Source organism: Arachis ipaensis, chromosome B4, assembly GCF_059453495.1.
Source record: "Arachis ipaensis isolate K30076 ecotype BB chromosome B4, ASM5945349v1, whole genome shotgun sequence".
Classification (NCBI taxonomy): Eukaryota; Viridiplantae; Streptophyta; class Magnoliopsida; order Fabales; family Fabaceae; genus Arachis; species Arachis ipaensis.
The window spans coordinates 56,164,728-56,170,786 of record NC_142439.1 but is presented as its reverse complement, the minus strand read 5'-3'; the positions used below and the strand labels follow the sequence as shown (position 1 = coordinate 56,170,786).

General features: G+C 40.2%; 1 non-coding gene across 1 annotated transcript; it reads left to right on the top strand.

Annotated features, from left to right (window-relative positions):
* The first annotated feature begins 5,648 nt into the window (after positions 1–5,648).
* LOC148567663 (small nucleolar RNA R71) lies at positions 5,649–5,756 on the top strand. Its single transcript, XR_015881757.1, has one exon. It is a non-coding gene; the product is annotated as a small nucleolar RNA R71 (small nucleolar RNA).
* The last annotated feature ends 303 nt before the right edge of the window (positions 5,757–6,059 follow it).

The window sequence follows — 6,059 nt, the reverse complement described above, 5'->3', positions numbered from 1 at the left end:
TACGGGATCCCACACTTTATTTTCACACCCGTCTTCAAGTCGATCATCATTAATCCATCCGGGTGATAAGCAAGATGAATTCTCAATGAAGTGCCTAACTGATGCACGAAATTGCGATCATCAACAATGGTGCCAAAGACTCGGTGCTCTCAAACGTGAATCACACTTTGTCACAACTTCGCACAACTAACTAGCAAGTGCACTGGGTCGTCCAAGTAATAAACCTTACATGAGTAAGGGTCGATCCCACGGAGATTGTCGGCCTGAAGTAAGCTATGGTCACCTTGTAAATCTCAGTCAGGCGGATTCAAATGGTTATGGTGAATTGATAATAAAAATATAAATAAAATATAAACTATGATAGAGATACTTATGTAATTCACTGGTGAGAATTTCAGATAAGCGTGTAGAGATGCTTTCATTCCTGCTGAACCTCTGCTTTCCTACTGTCTTCATCCAATCATTCCTACTCCCTTCCATGGCAAGCTGTATGTTGGGCATCACCGTTGTCAATGGCTACATCCCGTTCTCTCTGTGAAAATGGTCCAATGCGCTGTCACTGCATGGCTAATCATCTATCAGTTCTCGATCGTACTGGAATAGGATTTACTATCCTTTTGCGTCTGTCACTACGCCCAGCACTCACTAGTTTGAAGCTCGTCACAGTCATCCCTTCCCAGATCCTACTCGGAATACCACAGACAAGGTTTAGACTTTCCAGATCTCATGAATGGCCGTCCATGGGTTCTAACTTATACCACGAAGACTCTAATATCTCAGACTCGGTCCCCTATATTAGATATCTAAGAGATACTCATTTTATCTCATCTTCATGTAGAACAGAAGTGGTTGTCAGGCACGCGTTCATAGGTGAAAATGGTGATGAGCGTCACAAAATCATCACATTCATCATGTTTTTGGGTGCGAATGAATATCTTAGAATAGGAATAAGCTTGAATTGAATAGAAAAACAATAGTACTTTGCATTAATTCATGAGGAACAGCAGAGCTCCACACCTTAATCTATGGTGGGTAGAAACTCTACCATTGAAAATACATAAGAACAATGTCCAGGCATGGCCGAAGGGCCAGCCCCTTGAGCATGATCAAAGGATCAAAAGATAATCCAAAGATGATCCGAAGATGTAAATACAATAGTAAAAAGTCCTATTTATACTAAACTAGTTACTAGGTTTTACAGAAATGAGTAAATGATGCAGAAATCCACTTATGGGGCCCACTTGGTGTGTGCTTGGGCTGAGCATTGAGCTTTACACGTGTAAAGACTTCTCTTGGAGTTGAACGCCAGTTTGTAACCTGTTTCTGGCGTTTAACTCCAGAATTCAACATGGAACTGGCATTGAACGCCAGTTTGCATCGTCTAAACTCGGGCAAAGGATGGACTATTATATATTGCTGGAAAGCCCTGGATGTCTACTTTCCAACGAAATTGAGAGCGTGCCATTTGGAGTTCGGTAGCTCCAGAAAATCCATTTTGAGTGCAGGGAGGTCAGAATCCAGCAGCATCTGCAGTCTTTCTTCAACCTCTGAATCTGATTTTTGCTCAAGTCCCTCAATTTCAGCCAGAAATTACCTGAAATCATAGAAAAACACACAAACTCATAGTAAAGTCCAGAAATGTGATTTTTATTTAAAAATTAATAAAAATATACTGAAAACTAACTAAATCATACTAAAAACTATGTAAAAACAATGCAAAAAAGCGTATAAATTATCTGCTCATCACAACACCAAACTTAAATTGTTGCTTGTCCCCAAGCAACTGAAAATCAAATAGGATAAAAAGAAGAGAATATACTATAAATTCTAAAATATCAATGAAACTTAGCTCCAATCAGATGAGCGGGACTAGTAGCTTTTTGCCTCTTAAATAGTTTTGGCATCTCACTTTATCCCTTGAAGTTCAGAACGATTGGCATCTATAGGAACTTAGAATTTAGATAGTATTATTGATTCTCCTAGTTCAGTATGTTGATTCTTGAACATGGCTACTTTATGAGTCATGGCCGTGGCCCTAAGCACTTTGTTTTCCAGTATTACCACCGGATACATAAATGCCACAGACACATAACTGGGTGAACCTTTTCAAATTGTGACTCAGCTTTGCTAAAGTCCCCAATTAGAGGTGTCCAGGGTTTTTAAGCGCACTTTGTTTTTGCTTTGGACCTTGACTTTAACCGCTCAGTCTCAAGTTTTCACTTGACACCTTCACGCCACAAGCACATGGTTAGGGACAGCTTGGTTTAGCCGCTTAGGCCAGGATTTTATTCCTTTAGGTCCTCTTATCCACTGATGCTCAAAGCCTTGGATCCTTTTTATTACCATTGCCTTTTGGTTTTAAGGGCTATTGGCTTTTTGCTCTTGCCTTTTGGTTTAAAGAGCTTTTGGCTTTTTCTGCTTGCTTTTTCTTTCTCTTTCTCTTTTTTTCGCCATTTTTCTTTTCTTTTTTCTCTTTTCTGCAAGCTTTTGTATTCACTGCTTTTTCTTTCTTCAAGAATTAATTTTATGATTTTTCAGATTATCAAATAACATTTCTCCTTTTTCATCATTCTTTCAAGAGCCAACATATTTATCATTCATAAACCACAATTTCAAAAGACATATGCACTGTTCAAGCATTCATTCAGAAAACAAAAAGTATTGTCACCACATCAAAATAATTAAACTAGTTTCAAAGATGAATTCGAAACCCTGTACTTCTTGTTCTTTTGTTTTTAGAACATTTTTCATTTAAGAGAGGTGATGGATTCATAGGACATTCATAGCTTTAAGACAAAGACACTTAGACACTAATGATCATATAGTAAAGACACAAACATAAATAAACATGAAGCATAGTAAACGAAAAACAGAAAGTAAGAACAAGGAGATTAAGGAATGGGTCCACCTTAGTGAGGGTGACGTCTTCCTCTTCTTGAAGAACCAATGGTGCTCTTGAGCTCCTCTATGTCTCTTCCTTGTCTTTGTTGCTCCTCCCTCATAGCTCTTTGATCTTCTCTAATTTCATGGAGAATGATGGAGTGCTCTTGGTGTTCCATCCTTAGTTGTCCCATGTTGGAACTTAATTCTCCTAGGGAGGTGTTGATTTGCTCCTAATAGTTCTGTGGAGGGAAGTACATCCCTTGAGATGAATTTCTCTATCTCTCATAACTTGGAGGTGGAAGCTTTTGTCTTCCCTTTCCTCTTTCTAGAGGTTTCTCCGGCCTTAAGTGCCATAAATGGTTATAGAAAAACAAAAAGCAATGCTTTTACCACACCAAACTTAAAAGGTTTGCTCGTCCTCGAGCAAAAGAAGGAAGAAGGTCGTAGAAGAAGAAGAAAATAGAGGAGATGGAGGGAGGTGAGTGGTTCGGCCAAAAGGTATGGAGGTGATTGGTGAAGGGTATTTGGGGAAGAGAGTTATAAAAATGTGTGAAGAGGAGAGAACAAGTGGTGGGGATCCTGTGGGGTCCACAGATCCTGTGGGGTCCACAGATCCAGTGGGGCCAAGGACTTAACATCCCTGCTCCAATTAGGCGTGTAAAATGCCCTTGTTGTGCAATCCTGGCGTTTAACGCCAGACTGCTGCTTGTTTCTGGCGTTAAACGCCCAAATGTAGCCTATTTCTGGCGTTTAACACCAACTAAATGCTAGTTTCTGGCATTAAACACCAGCTTGGTGCTTGTTTCTGGCGTTAAACGCCAGACAGATGCTTGTTTCTGGCGTTTAAACGCCAGAATGCTCCTCCTCCAGGGTGTGCTGTTTTTAATGCTATTTTTCATTCTATTTTTTATTTTTCAGTAGTTTTTGTGACTCCACATGATCATCAACCTAATAAAACACGAAATAACAAAAAGAAAATAAAATAGATATGATTAAATAACATTGGGTTGCCTCCCAACAAGCGCTTCTTTAATGTCAATAGCTTGACAGTAAGCTCTCATGGAGCCTCACAGATGTTTAGAGCTTTGTTCGGACCTCCCAACACCAAACTTAGAGTTTGAATGTGGGGGTTCAACACCAAACTTAGAGTTTGGTTGTGGCCTCCCAACACCAAACTTAGAGTTTGACTGTGGGGGCTTTGGTTGACTCTGCAATGAGAGGAGCTTTTCATGCTTCCTCCTCATGGTTACAGAAGGAGATCCTTGAGTTTTAAACACAAGGTTGTCCTCATTCAGTTGAAGGAACAACTCTCCTCTATCCACATCAATCACAGCTCTTGCTGTGGCTAGGAAGGGTCTTCCAAAGATGATGGATTCATCCTCATCCATCCCAGTGTCTAGGATTATGAAATCAGCAGGGATGTAAAGGCCTTCAACCTTTACTAACACGTCCTCTACTAGTCCATAAGCCTATTTTCTTAAGTTGTCTGCCATCTCTAATGAGATTCTGGAAGCTTGCACCTCAAAGATCCCAAGTTTCTCCATTACAGAGATTGGCATTAAGTTTATTCCTGACCCTAAGTCACACAGAGCTTTCTCAAAGGTCATGGTGCCTATGGTACAGGGTATTAAGAATTCGCCAGGATCCTATTTTTTTTTTTTTTGAGGTAATTTCTGCCTATCCAATGCATTCAGTTTATTGGTGAGCAAGGGAGGTTCATCTTCCCAAGTCTCATTACCAAATAATTTGGCATTTTGCTTCATGATTGCACCAAGTTACTTAGTAACTTGCTCTTCAATGACGTCTTCATTCGCTTCAGAAGAAGAATACTCATCAGAGCTCATGAAGGGCAGAAGGAGGTTCAATGGAATCTCTATGTTCTCTAGATGAGCCTCAGATTCCTTTGGTTCATCAAAGAAAAACTCCTTATTGGTCACTGAACGTCCCAGGAGGTCTTCCTCACTAGGATTCACGGCCTCCTTCTCCCTTGTAGGTTCGGCCATGATGGTCAAATCAATGGCCTTGCACTCTCTCTTTGGATTTTCTTCTATATTGCTTGGAATAGTACTAGGAGGAGTTTCAGTGACCCTTTTACTCAGCTGGCCCACTTGTGCCTCCAAATTTCTAATGAAGGACCTTGTTTTATTCATGAAACTTAAAGTGGCCTTAGATAGATCAGAGACTATATTTGCTAAGCTAGATGGATTCTACTCAGAATTCTCTGTCTGTTGCTGAGTGGATGATGGAAAAGGCTTGCTATTGCTAAACCTATTTCTTCCATCATTATTAAAGCCTTGTTGAGGCTTTTGTTGATCCTTCCATGAGAAATTTGGATGATTTCTCCATGAGGGATTATAGGTGTTTCCATAGGGTTCACCCATGTAATTCACCTCTGCTATTGCAGGGTTCTCAGGATCATAAGCTTCTTCTTCAGAAGATGGCTCTATGGTACTGTTGGATGATTCCTTCAATCCATTCAGACTCTGAGAGATCATATTGACTTGCTGAGTCAATATTTTGTTCTGAGCCAATATGGCATTCAGAGTATCAATTTCAAGAACTCCCTTCCTCTGAGGCATCCCATTATTCACAGGATTCCTTTCAGAAGTGTACATGAACTGGTTATTTGCAACCATGTCAATGAGTTCCTGAGCTTCTCCAGGCGTTTTCTTTAGGTGAATGGATCCACCTACAGAATAATCCAATGACATCTTTGATAGCTCAGATAGACCATCATAGAATATATCGAGGATGGTCCATTCTGAAAGCATGTCAGAAGGACACTTTTTGGTCAGTTCCTTGTATCTCTCCCAAGCTTCATAGAGGGATTCACCTTCTTTCTGTTTGAAGGTTTGAACATCCACTCTAAGCTTACTAAGCTTTTGAGGAGGAAAGAACTTGGCTAAGAAAGTCGTGACTAGCTTATCCCAAGAGTTCAGGCTATCTTTAGGTTGAGAGTCCAACCATACTCTAGCTCTGTCTTTTACAGCAAATGGGAAAAGCATAAGCCTGTAGACCTCAGGATCAACCCCATTGGTCTTAACAGTGTCACAGATCTGCAAGAATTCAGTTAAGAACTGAAAAGGATCTTCTGATGGAAGTCCATGAAACTTGCAGTTATGTTGCATCAGAGAAACTAATTGAGGATTTAGCTCAAAATTGTTTGCTCCAATGGC